Here is a 19825-nt window from a genome sequence, read left to right on the forward strand (position 1 = left end):
GTTTTGAATTTCTGAGGGATTTTTACTGCTACTGTTGCAGCTTTTTCACTCCCATAGTTCAGCAAGCAGGAGGGAGTGTCACCCAGTGGACTCGTCTCTCTCATTGTTCAGCAAGTGGGAGGGAATGTTACAGCTCTTTTACTGCTGCCACCCGCAGATCAGCAAGCAGAAACAATACAGCTCTTTCACCCCTGCAATTCAGCAAATTCTAGGTTCTTGTCCCACAACCAAGAGGAATAGGGTACATTGGAAACCAGAGAGTGAGTAAGGCAGAGTAGAATTGTATTGAGTGACAGAAAGAAAGCTCTCAGCATCTGAGGGGACCTGTAATGGGTAAGCTATCTTTGTGGCTGAGTCCAGGGTTTTTATGAGCTTACAATGGGGGAGTGTGTGCTGATTTGTCCATGAGCAGGCTTGGAAAAAGCACCATTTGATTGGTTAAAAGATATCATCCAGAAGGAACAAATTGAGGGAGAGTGGGTAAACTGAGGACAGAAATTCTCACTCCAGTCATGGACTCTCTCCAGAACTGACATCTCAGTTTTCAGGCTTCAAACTGTCCTGGCTTGAAGGCTGGGACCTGTCCTAGGCAGGGACCCTGTCTGCCTAGGAATTTGTCTGTATCCTTTCACTATCAATCCCCCCTCTGAAGAGGTGCATCTAACTTGCATTAGTGTAGGGACAGTGACTGCTTTAACTGCTTCCTGATGACAGGGGGAATTGTTTTGGGAAAACAGCAGTCAGTCAGACATCTCTCAGAGGCCTATCTAAGGTTCCCCGATAAAAAGGGAGCCATCATCTGAGGCTCCATTTTCATGATGATTTGCAGTTTGATGGCCTTCAGCCAAAAAGAAACAGATTTTACAAGGAGGTTATGTATACATGGACCATATATGAGTATTATACAAAGAGGAGCTAAAAGGGAAAAATCTTGTGCCAGAGATAACAGAAATAAGAAGTAAAATAGACTAATCGTTCTGAAAACAATGTTGTGGCCAGAGCAGTTTCACCCTTGTGAAAGAAATTAAATCTTATATGGGGGAGGACAGTTAAATTTTTGAAGAGAGATTGCTGTTTAGGGGTGTAGATAATCCCATAGGCATTCAGGATTAAGGTGTCCTTGGCAAAGACGCCTAATGGTGAGGAACAGAATGAAGGTGAGAACAGCAATCATAGGCAGTACTATAAAGCATATCTATGAAAGGTGAATTATTGACACTTACAATCTTTAACTTGAGGTTTCCAATTTCTTTATATTGGTGCTTTGAGTGCTTTTCTGAGTCAACAGAGATAATTCCATCAGTCTCCAGGCCTTTAGTATAATAAATCCAAGAATCTATTCCAGTGATCTTCACTGCTGAAGTAGAAAGTACACTGCAAGGTCCCTCCCAACCCAGGCCTGAGAACAACCATTGGTCTAATTGATAGGTTTAATCCTTTCCTAGGTGGAAGGCTTGGTGAAGGATTTGAAGAACTTTCCATTGACTGAAAGCTGCTGTATGAAATTTGCCATCCTCTAATTGTAGTCATCCTGAGGGTTGAAAGGTGTATTCCCAAGGGGTGGCCCATTCTATTTCCTCAGAAGAATATTGAGGTTTTATTTCTCTTATGCAGCCCTCCCAGATTTGAGGCCTCAAGTGGATCAGATATCTGGGGAATTCTCCCTGCCAATTTAGCTGCTTGCTCTGCCGATGTATTTCCCTTGGCTATTTCATCCATCCACTTTTGGTGGCCTTTACAGTGTATCACTGCCACTGTCAATGGAAGAAAAACTCAGAATAATAGTCTGTTAATTTCCTGATGGTGTTTAATGGGAGACCAATTAGCTATAAGGAAGTCTCTCTCTTTCCAGATATTGGCATGGACATGGAGGACTAAGAAAATATGCTTAGAATCAGTATAATTGTAAACTACTTTCCCTTTGCTTAATTCAAGCACTCTAATGAGGACCATCAGCTGAACTAGTTGAACACTTGTGCTCAAAGAAAGAGGCGTGCTTTCAATAGTGTCATTCAGGGTGACTACTGCATATCCTGCTTTATGGATCTCTTGTTCTATATTAAAAAAAAATCCATCTGTAATGGCTGGGCACAGTGGCTCACGCCTGTAATCCCAGTACTTCGGGAGGCCGAGGTGGGCGGATCACGAAGTCAGGAGATTGAGACCATCCTGGCTAATACGGTGAAATCCCGTCTCTACAAAAAATTAAAAAAAAAAAAAAATTAGCCAGGCATGGTGGCGGGTGCCTGTAGTCCCAGCTACTGGGGAGGCTGAGGCAGGAGAATGGCGTGAACCCAGGAGGTGGAGCTTGCAGTAAGCAGAGACCAAGCCACTGCACTCCAGCCTGGGTGACAGAGAGAGGCTCCATCTCAAAAACAAAACAAAATCCAGCAGTAAAAGGAGCCCAATCTGGGTTTTCTAAGGTAGTTTCTTTGAGGTTCTCTCTGGCTGCATAAATCTGCAGTACTATCTGTTTGCAGTCATGTTCAGGTTCCCCAGCATTTTCTGGGAGCAAGGTGTCTGAGTTTTGACAGTGACACATTCTTAACTGGACTGTAGATACCTCCAGTAGCAGATGGTTATACATTAGGTGTAGACTCCCCATGGAAGACAGCAGTCCTGCCACATTACATAGGGTATAAACAGTTAAGTTATTCTCCATCAGTAACTTAGTAGCCTCTGGCACCGGCAAAGTTATCACTGCAACTGCCCAGAGGCAGGCCGGCCATCCTTTAGCCACCAAATCAAGCTCCTTGCTTAGGTAGCATACAGACTGCTGGGCTGGATCTTGGACCTGGGTTAGAACTCCCAGGGCCATTCTCTTCCTTTCTGATCCATAAAGATTGAGTGGCTTACCAATAGGAAGACTAAGGGCTGGTGCCTCAAGCAAGGCTTGTTTCAATTGGTCAAAGACCTTTTAACCTCTGGTTTCCAAATTAGCTGCCTGAGCTTCCTTTATTAGGTGATAAAGGGATGAGCTATCTCATCATACTCAGGTATCCATAATCTGGAGAATACTCTAATGCCCATAAATCCTCCCAGTTGCTTGAAGGTTTCGGGGAGGGAAAAGGAGGAGATGAGCTTAATCTTTTATTTGCCTAATGCCCTGGTTCCCTCTGAGAAGACTAGACCTAAGTACTTCACTGAAGTCTGATAGAGCTGAACCTTAAATTTTGAGATCTTTTATCTTCTGTTAGCTAGAAAATTAAGAAGAGCCTCATACCCCTCCTGAGAGATTTCCTCAGTTGGGGCACAAAAGAGAATGTCATCTACATATTATAAAACTTTCAATTGTGGATAAAGAGAGATCCCTTGAAAACACCTGCCCAAACAGGTAGGGCCTGTTTCAGAGTCTCTGTGGTAATACCATCCAAGTTAGCTGGGTAGTCTGGATGTAGGGATCCTCGAATGTAAAGAAATATTGGAAGTCAGGGTGTAGCGGTATGCAGAAGAAAGCATCTTTTAGGTCCAGGACTATGAACAATTTAGTACCCTCAGGTACTTGAGTTAGCAGGACATAGGGATTGGGAACCACAAGATGAATTAGAACCACAATATCATTAATGAGGTGGAGATCCTAGAACAGTCTCCATTTCTTATTGAGTTTCTGTACCCTCAATATCAGGGCATTACAAGGGTTTTTGCAGGGTTTGAAGAGACCCTGGAACATCAAGTTATCAATGATGGATTCTAGCTTTTTCCTAGCTTCTGGTTTTTGGGATCTTGTCTCTGGTTAGGAAGAGAAGTTGGATTCTTACAATGGATCTGAACAGGTATGGCAGTTGTGGTCCAGCCAATTTTCCTTGAGTTGCCCAAACTTTTGAATTAATGTCAGTCTCTACCAGGGGAAGACAAAGAGTATACCCTGGAACCATAAGGATGGTGGTTCCTATAGGAGGTAAAATATCCGTGCCTAGCTGAGGAGTTAAGTTTTCAGGTATGATTTAAAAGGCAAGAGTAAACAAGAAGTTTTCCCAACTACAACTAAGGAGTTGGGAAAAGTATCGTCCTGAGACACCCCTCATGGTTGTACTGAGGGAGAAGAAGCCTGGATTGGAGAGGAGAACTGAAATGGCCACTCCCATATCCAGGAGGAAGTTATCTTCCTCCCTTCAACCTCTAGAATCACCCTGGGCTCCTGGATGGTAATGGTGGTCTGAGTCGTTGGAGCTGGGGAGAGGAGCCCTGGGATCCATCAGTCCTGCTGGACTATTTAGGAGACTGTATCTGTACTCAGTAACCTGCATCTCCCAGGACAGTCCACCCTCCAGTGGTCCCCACTGCAGACTGGAGAGGGTTGAGGTGACTTCCCCATGTTTCCTGGACAGTCCTTCTTATAATGTCCTGGCTGCCACACTTACAGCAGTTAAGAGATACATCTCAGGGATTCTGGGGTTTGCAAACCTACAACGTAGCCACTAGAGCCTCTGCCTTTTTCTGTCTCCTCTCTGTTTCTTGAGTGTCCTCCTGAACCTTATTATAAAAGACTGAGGTGGCCATTTTCAGGAGGTTTTCTTTTTTTTCTTTTCTTTTTTTTTTTTTTTTTTTTGAGACGGAGTCTCACTCTGTTGCCCAGGCTGGAGTACAGTGGTACAATCTTGCCTCACTGCAACCTCTGCCTCCCAGGTTAAAGCGATTCTCTTGCATCAGCTCCTCAAGTATCTGGGATTACAGGCACACACCACCATGCCTGGGAAATTTTTGTATTTTTAGTAGAGATGGAGTTTCAGCATGTTAGTCAGGCTCGTCTCAAACTCCTGACCTTGTGATTCACTCACCTCTAAAGTACTATCTGGTCCCATAGCCTGTTTCTGTAGCTTTCTCCTAATATCTGGGGCTGCCTGAATAATAAACTTATCCGTTAGGATTAGTTGTACTTTGACTGAATCAGGAGATAGAGTTGCATACTTCACCAAGGACTCAGCCTTTCCAGGAAGGCTGTGGAATTTTCATCTGATCCCTAGTCTATCATGGATAGTTTGGAGTCGTTGAGAGGCTTAGTGTTAGTCCTTCATAAGCCCTCCACTATGCACATCTGAAAGTGCTTCCTTCTTCATTCTCCTATGTCATCATTGGGGTTCCATTTAGGCTCCTCCAATGATACTGCTGTTTTTCCAATTGGATGAGGCTCTTCCCCTTTCTTGGCACTATATGGAAAACAAAGCTCATCCCCAAACTTCTCTGCTGCTTGCAAGTCGGCCTGCTTCTCAGTGGTAGTCAAAAGTAGCATAACATCCTTTCAGGAGATTTCAAATGTTTAGGTTAAAGTCTGGAAAGCTGCTATCATCTGTCAGGGTAGTCTGAAAACTTACCAGGATCCCCCTTAATTTGTCTTAAATCTTGTAGAGAAAAGGGGACCTAAATCTAAAAAGGGCCATATTCACAAGGCATCTCTCATAGGGGCATGAGTGAGGCTGGGACCCATTTAAATGAGGATTTCTAGGATGGGACAAGTTGAGAAATAACATGGATAGGGAGGACAGGATGGATCGGGAGGAGCAGGACCAGAGAGACTGGGCTCCCCTGCTGGAGGCTCCTCTGGAGTTTGCTTCCCTTGTCCCTTGGGATTGCCCTTTGCAGCCTCTCCTGAGATGACCACTAGGAAGGCTGGATCAATTCTACGGTGTTGGCAAAGGTCTGGAATATCTGGCAAGGCAAAGAAAGCCTGCACATATGGGACCTTGGACCCTTTGCCATCACGTTTACAGAAAAGGTCCAGCTGCAGGACAGTATGAAAATACTTTCCTCTGGAGGCCAAGCTTCTCTGTCCTGCAGTTTATAATTTGGCCAAGCTGAATTATAAACAAATCTAGAGAGAGTGGGTAAGATGAAGATAGAAGTTCTCACTCTGGTCGTGGACTCTTCAGAATTGGCAGCTCGGTTTTCAGGCTTTAATTGTCCTTGGCTTCAAGGTCAGGTTTCAGTGGGGACCCTGAGTCCTGTCTGCCTAGGAATTTGCCTGTCTCCTGTTGGTAGCATCAGTATTCAATTCAACTGGTAATACTTTTCACATCTAAATCCCAAACTAAAAGATGCCTTCCAAAGAATGAAAGTAAGCATGTATCAATTTAAAATTGATTTCATGTCATAGTAATGAAGAATAGTTACACAACAGTATTCTATTATCAAGGATTTGAGAATATAATTCTACTTTTATAGCAAAGATCTACTTTTGTCTGTAAAATTGAATGTGTTTGTTTCCATGATGGATCAGCAAAATGTAGCAAAAAGTGTGAAATAATAAAGCTTTGAAATGTAGTAATTCATATTTGAACCCATAAACACTTACCTTACATCAAAATCAATTTCATATACATTAAATGTATTGGTATAAATTTTCTAATATGAAAATAGATAGATGAATGAAACATCAAAAAATCTGTACTAAGGAGTAAAGTTTCAGTTTAAAGGAAGAAAAAATGCAAAGGAAAAATGATATATTTTTAGTACATAAACATTTCACATTTATATCAAATACTGCAGAATAAAATCATACTACAAATTAAGAAAAGGAATCCAGCAAAAATGTAAACAACATGAATATTGGCTCAATAAATACCTAATAACTTTTTATATGCTAAAAAGTTATAAAATAGCTTTTAAAAATGGATAAATTGAGAAAGTTGATAATTTTAAGAAGAGCAAATGCATTAAAACTTTCAACCACATGTATGTAAAACATACAAATGAAACAATGTCATATTAATTTTTACCTATGAAATTAACTATGATTTGCTATGAGATTAGTGAAATCGGGGAAGGTTGCAAAATGAATGGGCATATAAATTATTACATATCTTAAAGAAGATGTTTATAAGCACAGTCTTCCTAACCCCCATCCTTCTATACACACACACACACACACACACACACACACACACACACAATCTTTCTAATATAGAAGCAAAGGATTCCAATTTTGTCATTTCCTCTCCCTATGACTTAAAATAGTTCTCTAAGTCCTTATTGTGCCTTTGCCAATTTAAATGTAAAGATTCAGTATGTTACCTGGAGGTTAAAAAAAAGTAGCAAGGAATTCTGAAGTGTTTTTGTTTTTTTTAATTGCCAATTACAAAGCAAAATCCATTTTTTGCAGAATTGATACATGTCAAATACAGTTATATGGCTATTTGTATGTGAAAGAATGATCTGAAATCTGAATCAAAATAAGCAGCCATTCATCTTTGCAATATGATTCAGCTGACTTGCTTAAATTTGCATAAAACAAATCTTTTTTGTAGACCTTTGCATTTAAAAGGCTTTTAGAACTTCTAAAGGTGCTTGCAACTCTCAAAAATGATGCCCTTTTTCTAATAACAGCTTTCTCAAGCAGACAATCTAAAAGAAATACATATGTAATAGATACATGTATTCAAATTTTGTCCTTGTTTTAACATACATAGGCCCCATCTCTCCTTTGGGCACTTTTCAGTTTTTTTGTTACATCCTAATGATACCATAAATATTCTATAAAACATGATTTAAAGAATCGTGTGTTCTGTGTGAACTCTCTCAGCAGGAAAATGTAATGACAAAATGCATACTCTTGAAGTATGCTGAAAATAATTTCATGGAGTTATTGTAGCATGCTGAGTATTAGAAGGCCTTTTAGATTTCAAAATGGTATTATAATGATTTATAACATCCAAATGCTCTGAAGTGGCCATTCATTGCACATCTTGTTATGCAAAATAGTAAGCTTTCTCAAAAGTCATATATTAATCACTTTACTTATGACAAAACACTGTTTAGCAGCTGTTTCTAAGATTTTATGCCCTATCTTTTACTTGGAAAAAAATATTTCAAAAATCAAAGTCCACGCCTTCATTTGTACACTTTTGTGCTTTTATCTTGAAAAAAAAAAAAAAGCGGCAATATTTTGATTAGATGAGTATTTAGGTTTAAGAAATAACATCAATAAATAATTATAGTGAATAAGAGTTTCTTTTCATGTTTAGGTATTCATTTTTGTCAGTCAAGTTTCCCTATTAATACTGACATTTTTATGAAATATAAATTTATTCTTTTAATGGACAATTTATATGTTATATTATTTATGTCATTGAGAAAAACAAGCACAATATTTTAATCTTTTGAAAAATCTCTAGATTTACATAAAGGTAAGTGGTCATAAAATCCATTCCACGGCAACTAGGAAGAGTTTATGTTATTGTTTCTAGAAGTTTTGAAATGAAATATCCAACATATTTCTGAAATTATTTATTGGTTTGAAGAAGGTATTTATTTTTAATAAAAGCTTCTTGGCATTGATTTTTTTTCTTTTGTGGTTAAATATATTGCTGATGTCAACATTGTTTGGCATACTACATAGACATTCAACATCTTGAACATAGCATTTCTTTCTAGATCATTAATCAAATCCTTATTCATGTAACAATCTACTACCAAATGACTAATATTAATTCTTGAAGTCACTATCAACTTCTGACCTAAAATTGTGTAGTCTTGAATCACAGATCTGCAAGACATATTAGAAATCATACCAAAATGCCTAGTTTATAATATGAAAATTAAAGTGTAATTAGGCAAAGAACTTGGTCAAATGCCAAATAGCAAAGTAAGGTGGCCCCCCTCCTTATTATCTTAAACTCTCTTTTCATTTTTCTTTTATGTCATTTTTTAAAAAATCTTAATTCCCCCTCCACTGCTTTACATTATCATGGCCTAAAATAAGTGGGAATTTTATTAAGCTAAATGAAGTTACTAGAGGGATGAAAAGAATAATAACACATTTATGAGTCATTAGGACTTTGGGAATATATCATGAACATAGAAATGTTGGATGAAAAAGATTCAAGAAATCGTGAATTTTAACTTTGAGGCTTCATGTGTATAAATGCATCATTTAGGCCTAAACTGGTGAAAGAATAGAATTGCTATTTATGAAGAGTAGAAGAGCTATAAGAATCAGTAGCTTGGCGTTGCCCATATTAATTTTGAATTGACTACTACCTTAAACTAGATGTGAAGGAAAAAGCTGGAAGGTAGTAGACTGACAGGCTAATTTTGGTGTTTTTGAGATTTAGATAATGTTTAATTACATAGGTTGAATAAAAAACAGCTAGAAAATTATTATATGTAGAAATGAGAAGAAAGTTAAAGTCAGTGCCCTAGGGCATTCTATTATTGAGAGATGGAGAAATGAGAAAGGACCAGCAAAAAAGGAACCAGAAATGTAGGAGATAAATCAGGAAGTGAGGTATCCTAGAATCCAAACAAGAAAATACACTAAGAGAAAAAAATCAATCATGCATTTTTTTTTTTTTTTCTGAGATGGAGTCTCCCTGTGTCACCCAGGCTGGAGTGCAATGGCATGATCGTGGCTCACTGCAACCTCTGCCTCCCGGGTTCAAGCGATTCTCCTGCCTCAGCCTCCTGTGTAGCTGAGATTACAGGCATGTGCCATCACGCCCAGCTAATTTTTGTATTTTTAGTAGAGACGAGGTTTTACCATGTTGGTCAGGCTAATCTCGAACTCCTGACATCGTGATCCACCTGCCTCAGCCTCCCAAAGTCCTGGGATTACAGGTGTGAGCCACCGTGCCTGGCTATCAATTATGCTTTCTACCAGTGTGCCCTGTACAGATACCTGCTACTAGGAATCACATTTTAAAAAATTTCTTAGCACATTTTTCTCTCGTCCTTCATTCAGAAAAGGGGGTGGTGGCAGTATTAGCATCTCTCCAGCTTTAAGACACCTTTAAGGCTGGCACGGTGACTCATACCTGTAATCATAGCACTTTGGGAGGCTTAGCCAAGAAGATCACTTGAGCCAAGGAGTTTGAAACAGGACTGGTCAACATAGCAAGACTTGTCTCTGCAATTTTTTTTTTTTTTTTTAAATAGCCAATATGGTGGCATACATCTGTAGTCTCAGCTACCTGAGAGGCTGAGACAGGAGGATTGATTGAACCCAGGAGGTCAAGCCTGTAGTGAGCCATAATCATGCCACTGTACTTCAGTCTGGGTCACAGAGTGAGACACTACCAAAAAGCAAAACAAACAAAACAAAACCCACATCAACAACAAAAAAAATTCAGCATTCATGTAGATTCAAATTAAAAAAATATCCTGCCACATTATAAAGCATCAGGTTCTATTCTACTCCTTCCCTCACTGCCTATTTAACCTACCTCCCTCCCACCCTCCCTCCCTTCTTTCCTTCCTTCCTTCCTTCCTTCCTTCCTTCCTTCCTTCCTTCCTTCCTTCCTTCCTTCCTTCCTTCTTCTATCAGTAAATTTAAGTAACAGTCTATGGAATTTGACTCATAGAATTTTATGTCTACTAACGGTTAATAACATTATTTATGTAGAAAGGTAAATCTTCTTATTATTTAAATCACATTAATTTTGGAATCCTTAAGCATTATCAAAATTCAATTAATTATACTTTTTGCTATTTCCACTTCACACCTAGGTGCATATTTGTTTTTTGTTTATTAAATAATTACCTCTGATAATTGGCAGTCAGTAATATAAATGCCTATAACCACCCTTGTACTTACATAGCAATATATGACATAATTTCATATTTGTATCAATTTGTAGTTCTCTAGTGTTTAATTATTGCTTCACAATTCAAAGTATTGCCCTTTTGTGGATAGTGGTTATGAAGACTGAAACTGCCTTTTATAAAACTTGCAGTCTTTTACCTTAATAAATTTTAATTGATTATTCAGGTTTTGTTGCAGGTGGAATAGTGTTCAGTTAGATCACAGCATAAACTTTTCTACTGTTGCACATTTAGTGACAGCTTTAAAGGGTTGAAATGTAGTTAAATAATGAATCTTGTTGGTTAAATACTGTATTACTACAACATAGAGATTAATCATGAATAACACATTTTTTAAAGCAAACAATATATTTCTTAGCAATTGATTTTTTTTTTTAGCAATTGATTTTTTAATCGACAGATAAAATTGTACGTATTTACTGTGTACAACACGACGTTTTCAAATATATATACACTGTGCAATGGCTACATTTTAATACTAGTTTAGGTTCATTATACAATGCATTTCCAAAGCAATATGTGGGGAATTGTATGCTTTAAATTAGTAGAATCTCTTTTCGTATTTATTCTAGCTAATATTGAAGCAGTCGAGAGCAGTTAAAATATATTTATTTTTGGTATTATGTAGAACTCTAGAAGGGTACTGTTGAAATATCAGTCTAGAAAAATATGTTTTTAAAAATTAAGATTCACAATAAGTGAAATATCACAGAGTTGGTACTCTAAGATATGGCTTTTATCCTATTTTCCAATCTTTAAAAACATGAATTATTTATTTAATTGAAATCCTACACTCTCTAAGATCTAATTTTTAACTCCCCAAATCCAGGGTAACAGAAATGTTTTAAAAGTAAGCATTTAAGTAATAATTTGATCTTTGGAACTATATTGATAAAATGTGTGTGCAATCATATGAAATTAATTTTTATATAATTATAATTACATGTACTGAAATCATAAAAGATAATTTTTCATTCATCTTTTATCCCCTCACCTGAAGGTGTTACATGTTCTAAGTGTTAATTTGTAAATCTTCTCCAATTTCTGCTATATTTTATGAAATGTGTAATCATGACTCAGAAATCATAAGCCACCCACTGTATTACTAAATTGACACAAAGCACAGTGCAAAATGCCTTAGAATGAGACTAATTGGAGGTTCAGCACTATTCACCAATGTACAGAACCCCTAGGGGAAAATCTGACCGTTTCTGGTGTTTGATGCTACACTCAGAGCTAATGTCCAGTCAGGAGGCCACTGCAAAAACTTTCCTCCTATTGTTGTTATTGTTGATTAAACCAATTGAGAAAATTTTACTTAGTCCTTGCAATATCCATTTTTGTAGCTTTTGTTATTAAAGCATGTTGGAAATGATTTATATAAAGAGTTTTCAAAATTTGTTCTATGGAACCTTGGAGTTATATAAAATTGTCTCACATGCTACCAAGGCCACATTGGGCTTTGAGTCAGGGATGGGGTGGTGGTGGCAAATATTTAGAAGATCCCATCACATCTCATCCATAATTTGTCTGGAAAGGTTTTGCTGATATGTTTTACATATTGCTATTAAGCTTAAATTTTATTGTGAAAAATTGGTGAATACGCTGCTTATTGTTTTTATATTTTGAATATAGTACTATTCATTTTCTCCTTTAAGATAGATATATACTAATCCCCAAACTGGTATAAAAAGTGACTTTGTATGCATTTCTTAATTTTTATTTTATGTAGAGATCTTTATATATCCATGAAAAGAAAGTATTTTAACATTTTAATATATGTGCTCTAGATTTTTATAAATATGTGTCTTCTTTTTCAGGATGTTATTTAATGTAGATCACTTTAGTACCACTGTAAAATAACAATTTTGTCTAATTATTTCCACTTATTCAGTAGATCACAACCAAACTTTGGTTGCAATAAATAATAGTTTTGTTTACCATAAATTAAATGCATCTGTCAATTATATATTCTACATGTGTATGTGTTTGAAATAAAATACAGCTATTTCCATCTATTTCTGTACCTATTTCTTGACATGTACATGAGAGACGTGAATAATTAAGACATCTTCTCTAACTTTGAAATCAAAACACAGTAGAAATGATACCAGTAGTTAAAATCTCTAACAACTTTTATAATTTCAACTTTATATTGCATCATCATAAAATTAATTTATTTCTACTTTGACAAAGCATAAATACAAAAACTGTGACCCTATGACAATAATAAAATTATTGGTATAAAATAATAATGGTGTAGTATAAAACTTTGAAATCCAAAAGTGCTATATTGCTGGGTGTGGTGACTCACACCTGTAAGTCCAGCACCTTTGGAGGCCAATGTGGGAGAATCATTTGAGTCCAGAAGTTTGAGACAAGCCTGGGAAACATGGCAAAACTCCACCTCTACAAAAAAATATAAAAATTACCTGAGTATGGTGGCACATACCTGTAGTCCCAGCTACTTGAGAGGCCGAGGTGGGAGGAGAGCTTGAGCCTGGGTGGTTGAGACTACAGTGAGCTATGATTGTGCCACTGTACTCCAATCTGGGCAACAGGGCAAGACCCTGTCTCAAAAAATAATAATAAAAATAAAAATGCTAAGGAATCAAAAGTAACTTTCAATCTATATAATTGTCCTTATTTGTCTTGAATATGTGCACCATATCATAAAACATCATATATTTAAAGTGTCATTTAAGGAGAATTTATGCAGTGCTTCATTGTCAGGACTCTGGTGAAATGGCAGATTCTGCTCATAAAAAAAAATGAAGGTGAAAGTGATTTTTCACTTCCTGAGTAAACAATATAACCTGAGGCATAGATGTGCATTTTGAGAGTTACGTTTTAAATTAGACTTAAGTTTTCTACTTTCAAATTTATATTTAAGATTCTTGCAATCTTTTAGTCACTTTTGAGAATTTGCAAGAATTTATTTTAAGCATAAGCAATCTTAATATAATAATCTGTAAGAAAATGAATTGTTCCTATGTTTTGCACTAGAGTAATGACTTTGATTTTGATGTGGTATTGATCAATAACTCTATTCTATAGGAAAATGGAAACGTCACTCCCTAGAAACAGTTGAAGTTGACAGACCTAGAGGTTGACAAAAGGACACAACACTAGGGTGAGTAAAGTGGTATCCTCCATTATAATTTTTTCTTTCTCCTTTGAAGAATAACAGTATATTACATCTATATTTCACAGTAAGTTCAACAACTGTGTATGGAGTCAAATTTCCAGGCATTGCTAAATGTCTTTAAGCAGATATATGTTATGTTGGATTCACATAAGCCAGAAGGAGAGAAAAGAGTTAATCAAACAGTAAATAAAAGTCTTTCCCTAGAGAAGTGAAATACCCGTTGTTTCTCTTTTAATACGTTTAAAACAAGCAAACCTTCTATCCAGTTTAGATTTATTATTCTTCATTGATTGTTTCATTCTCTTGGAGAACATTCTGGCAGTAAAGTAGTAGACACATTGCATCCATCATTGTGTGTCAAAGGGCCATCAGGTCGATGACTCTTTTTGAACTTTGTTGTTTCAGAAAACCATAGCTGATTATTATAGGCAGAAGTTTGACATTTTCAGGATGAAAATCAATTTTCTTTTATGTGTTTCTGAAGTGGGGCTTGTGCTTCAATTGCAGAAGAAATAGCTTTTATAACATCAGAGTAACAAAATAGAAATTAAAATAAAATTTGGGTAACAATAGTTTCAATGAAAGTGAGGAGAATTGTATTTGAGTGGTATTATAATATTTTAAATCCATTTAAATCTGAAATAGAAATTTATGGAAAAAGGTACAGAAATAGAATAATGTCTACCAAATCAAGGTAATAATGAATAAAATTTATAAACAGAAAACTCAGAACTGGAACATGTTTAAGGAAATCAAATATTATTAAAGAAGAAATATATAACTAATCTGCAATTTATGATATACATATATGTTGTGTGTATATAAACACATGACTACTTATCATACTTGCTTAATTTATCTCTTGCTCCTGGCTCCAGAAAAAAATGCAAAAAATCTCTTTTGTCCACGAGTATATGAATAGCATTTATCATAAAGCTGTGGCAAAGTAGGCATTTAACAGTATTTGCTACTGAATATGTTAAAATACTAAAAATAAAAATACTTTTACCATTTTATACTTTTTAATGTATAAAATGCTGTTTTGTGGGGGGATTTGTGGAGTCTTTTTTAACTAAAGATTTGAAATAACTTTGTCTTTTAGTAATAATAAATTATATTTTGAATAATATGCTCAAGTTTTAAAAGTGCTATAGGTCCTTCTCTGTGTACTTAAAACATTTCTGTCAGTACATTTAAAAGGATACGAGGTTGAGCCTTAGGCTTTATATTTTTCAACCATAATTTTATTCTTCATATATGCATATTTAAATTCCTATGTAACAATATATCTCAGACATAATTTTTTCATGCAAAAAATCACATGAAATTGTTTTAAAATTATGATTTCATTGTTTGATGAGTATACAAAATCCTGAAAAGAATACTTGAAAAGAGACAATTTTCATGTCCCCAAGATTCTTGCTATTTAGAGTTCAGGTGAGTTTATGATAAACATTCTTTCAGGCCATTCAAATAAAAATGTAGCACAAATAGCTTATTATTTAATAATTAATACCATATCGGTTCATATGTTTTCATATGCACAAATAGATAGATGACAGATAGATAAATAGATAATTATAGACCAGTATCAAAATTTCCAATACAAACACTCTTATATGTGACAGTTTTCAATTCTCTATCCTTCTGTATAATAGAGTCCTTGAAGAGTAAGTATTCTACATGTGCACCTTTTCAGTCCACTTGCATGGTAAGAGTGTGTACAAATGATGACCAATAATGATGAGGCCATTTTAATTCAATTTCATCACAGGTGTAAAATGGTAGTCATGAAAAACATAAGACATCTTTAGTTTTTCCTTTTTGAGATTTTGTGGATTTCTATTTTTGTCCTGACATTAGTACAAAGAAAATCTGTTTCTCTCCTTTGACAACTAAAATACTGTTGTTATGTAATAAATCAACAAGAGTACAAATTATGAAAATTATGAAAAACTTTGGTAATTTTGCAGAAATCTCCTCAATATGTATTTCAATTACTTAACCTTTCTAAGGTGTTACTTTTATTTACTTCAATTGTATTACTTAAATATTTTTCTTATAGCACTTTGTATATCTTATGTATCTGTTTCAAATTCTTACTAAAATTATATTACATAAATATATTTAACAGATAAATTATTCAAAACAACATTTTACATTGATAGGTATTATTAATGATGTTCTCAATTCTCTTAACAGGTCAAGGAAACAAAACATTGACCAAAAAATATTAAAAATAAATAAATAAATTTTATGTTGAACAGGGGAAACCCAGTTATACCACTGACTGACAAAATACGAGATAAAGTTCCTTTAGTATCTGTACTCAAGTACTCCAACTTTATTTGTCAGATTTTTTTCTCATGTAAAAGCTGAAGTTGTGTAATACCAAACAGAGACTGAGACTCAAACTTGGGTCCGACTCCGCAGCCATAGTAGACTCTACTGCATCATGCTGCCTCACTATTGACAACAGGAAGGCGTCTGATCTGGGGTTATGTTACCGGAAAGGGGTCCCACTCCAGACCCCAAGAGAGGGTTCTTGAACCTTGTACAAGAAATAATTTATTAAGAAAATAAAGGAATAAAGAATTGCTACTCCATAGATAGAGCAGTGGCATGGGCTGCTTAACTGAGTATACTTATAGTTATTTCTTGATCATGTGCTAAACAAGGGGTAGATGATTTATTCATGAGTGTTCCAAGAAAGGGGTGGGCAACTCCTGGAATTGAGGGTTCCTTTCTGCTGTTTTAGACCATAGCAAATGTTGCCATGGCATTCGTAAACTGTTATGGCTCTGGTGGGAGTATCTTTTAGCATGCTACTGCATTATAATTAGCAAATAATGAGTACTGAGGATGACCAGAGGTCACTTTCATCACCATCTTGGTTAGGGCAGGTTTTGGCAGCTTCATTACCATAATCTGTTGTATCAGCAGGGTTTTTGTGACCTGTACTTTGAGCTAACATCCTATCTCATCCTGTGACTAAGAATGTCTAATCTCCTGGGTATGCAGCCCAGTAGGTCTTAGCCTTATTTTTCCCAGTCCCTCTTCATAATGAAGTCTCTTTGGTTCGAAAGCCTCTGGTAAAATCAGTAAGTTTTCATGATGTATAAATCTGAGGCTGTGGGTCTTTATATATTGAATATAACTTTGTGAGATAGTCCTAAGTAGTCTCTTTGGAGTATACATGCATCAACAGAGTTACAATTCCTTATGGACCTATCTAACCACCCAATGGGTTCATCTTGCCCAGATGTAGCTGATTTACCAAGATAGGGGAATTGCAATAGAGTTTAACACATGTAGAGCTGGCTAAATGGGAGACTAAAATTTTATTACTACTCAGATCAGCCTCCCACAAAATGTGGAAGCTAGGGTTTTTCAAGGACAGTTTGGCAGGCAGAGGGTTAGGAAAATTGCTGATTGGTTGATAGGGTGTGGAAAAGGGTCTTCCTGGACTGAGTGTGCTTCTGAGTTGGAGCCACAGAGTAGTCCCTGGCCTAGGTGGAGTCGTCAGGTTGTCAGAAATGCAAAAGTCTGTAAAGACACCTTAAAAAGCCAAACTTAGGTTCTAAAATAGTGATGTTAATTACAAAAATAGAGAAGTTGCAGATCTTGTAACCTCTAGAATAATGACTGGTAATTGTTTAATCCTAAGTTGTGTAATACTAAGCAGAGGAACTGAGACTCAAACCTGGGTCTGACTTCACAGCCATAGGAGGTTCTACCGCATCATGCTGCCTCTCCATTGACAAGAGGAGGACATGTGGTCTGAGGTTATATTACCAGAAAGGGGTCTCAATCAAGACAGTTGTCTTAGCAATATTTAGGCCCCTCTCAGCCTCCTAACCTGGAGGACTTTCATTAGTTTTACAAAGGCAGTTTAGTTTCTGGGAAGGGCTATTATCATGTAAAAGATAAACTAAATTTCTCCCAAAGTTAGCTTGGTCATGCCCAGGAATGACTAAGGGCAATTTAGAGGTTAAAGGCAAGATGGAGTTGGTTAGGTCAGATCTCTTTCACTGTCATAATTTTCTCCGTCACCCTTTTTGCAAAGGCGGTTTCACTACTGTTCAGTTAAATGAATTTGATCACTAAATAATTTGTGTTCACTTCTAAAACTTCTGAAAAAAAATACATTTTGATTTAGTACCTTTTTACATCAACACTATGTTTATTCAAGTTAAAGAAACATAGTTATTTTAGAAGGGATATAAATGAGACCAACCATAGTTTCTAAGGGAAAACACTGAGGTTAAAGAAAGCAGTAATTTAAGAACTATAAGAAAATACGGAAAGTTCTACATCTAACGGAATTTATAATTGTGTGATCTATCCACATTAATGTATCTAAAGTCTGGTGTTCCTGACTCCATTTAAATTAGATTAAATAATTTAAGTCCAACATCATAGATTCTCCCTCAAGTACATTTGCTGCTGTTTTGATGTTAATTATCCACATCACTCAGATAATTACCACCTAACTTGGTTATAGCACAAGGTATGCTGTAACTTTTTATCTCAAGGAAGCTTACAGTATTTCTTTTATCATGGGCCAGAGCAGTTTTCTAAGTGGCTTAATTGTGTCCCAGAAAATTACTAGAATAATACGCACATTCACAGGGTTAAATATTAACAGATGAGGCAATCACTTGAAGGGAAAACTGCAATTCATTTTGACAATTTGTTTTCTTGCACTTTTTTAAAGCAGCATTTGCCAAATGCGATCCTCAGATCGCTTGGCCTGAGAAGATAAGGTCCAGTAAAAATTTTTCTATGGTGAGAATAATTTTGACAGCTCAGGAAAATGATATGAAAATTTGTAATAATAATCAAAGGGTTAGAGAAGTTCTGCCATCAAGAAAAGTGCTAAAAATTTGTTTTTCTAACATTGTTTTATAACCTGCCTAATAACAGTTTGCAAAGTTTTTCTATAAAAGGCCAGAGGGCAAATAGTTTGGGCTTTGTAGGCTGTGTGGGTCTCTCTGGCATCTACTCAACTCTTCCTTTATAGTGCAAAAGCAGACTTAGATATTATAGAAACAAATATGTGGCTGGGTTCCAATACAACTTTATCAAATCAGCCCACTGGGCTGGATTTGACCTGTGTGCTGGAATTTTCCAACCCCGCCAATATTATGCAGAGTGGTTTTAAAAAATGTCTGATTTGGAAATTTCTGTTTTAGATTTTATACATAAATATCAAACTCTCTAAAACTGTATCCATAAGATAGCCCTTCCTCTTTGCTTACTCTCATTCTTGAGAAATCAGTAGGAGTAGAGGAGGGCATGAAGAAGGGAATCACTTTTTGCAGAGAATAAACTCTTTCAACCTTGGTACCCATAGATGTCCCACCACTGTCACCTTTGTGCTATATACTGTATGACTAAGGAAAATGAATCACATACTCTTCCTGACCTCAAAAATCTAGCTCTATGGTCTACTGGGAGTGATAATTGATAATTTTGCAAATGACAAGCAATGTGACTACTGCACATAATAATATGATAAAATGTGTGATATTAATGTCACATGAGCAGTAACAATTTCCTCCTTTTAATCAAGGAGATTAAAAGGAAGAACGTAATTTTGGTTACAAGTACCAGGCAAGGCTTTAAATGAGAGAGAATGCACGCAAGGCTTTAAATAAGAGATATTGCTGTAGATAAGCTTGTAAAGAGTATTCCTAGATGTCAACAGAAAGTACTGCGGAGGAGAAAATTATGAGAAACTATTGCTGCTAGATGGAAGAGCATAAATAAAGAAAAGGAGGTGGCAATGGTAGCAAATAGTCACTTAGCAGGAGCATATAGTGTTAGTTAGAAAAGTCAGTCTGCATCAACAAAATGCTTATAAGGTACAATATACTTGATCCAACAGAAATGCAAAGGTGCTGAAGAATGTTAGCATGATAGGGACCCCTTTTATTCTTTGATTGAGGGGTGCCCATTTGCCCTTAGGTAAGAATGGTGCATACTTAAAATGCCTGATGATGTTGTTAATATTGTCTGTTCTAAGTAGTGACATAGCACATGTGTTAAGTAGTTTCGAGAGTTTTGGGGACCAAAAAAAACATTATTTGGATATTTCAGATGTGAATGAATATAAACAACAGTAAAACCTACAACACTTCC

The 19825-nt window shown here is 36.2% G+C and overlaps 1 protein-coding gene across 1 annotated transcript in view; it reads left to right on the forward strand.

Moving 5' to 3' along the window:
- PCDH15 (protocadherin related 15) overlaps positions 1-19825 on the forward strand; it is a 1788406-nt gene that overhangs the window by 441857 nt on the left and 1326724 nt on the right. Inside the window, exon 3 of the mRNA XM_065521086.2 lies at positions 13591-13666. The gene's annotated coding sequence lies outside the window, so the exon portion shown is untranslated. The remainder of the gene's footprint in view (positions 1-13590; positions 13667-19825) is intronic.

This window comes from Macaca fascicularis, chromosome 9 (assembly GCF_037993035.2).
Source record: "Macaca fascicularis isolate 582-1 chromosome 9, T2T-MFA8v1.1".
NCBI classification, from domain to species: domain Eukaryota; kingdom Metazoa; phylum Chordata; class Mammalia; order Primates; family Cercopithecidae; genus Macaca; species Macaca fascicularis.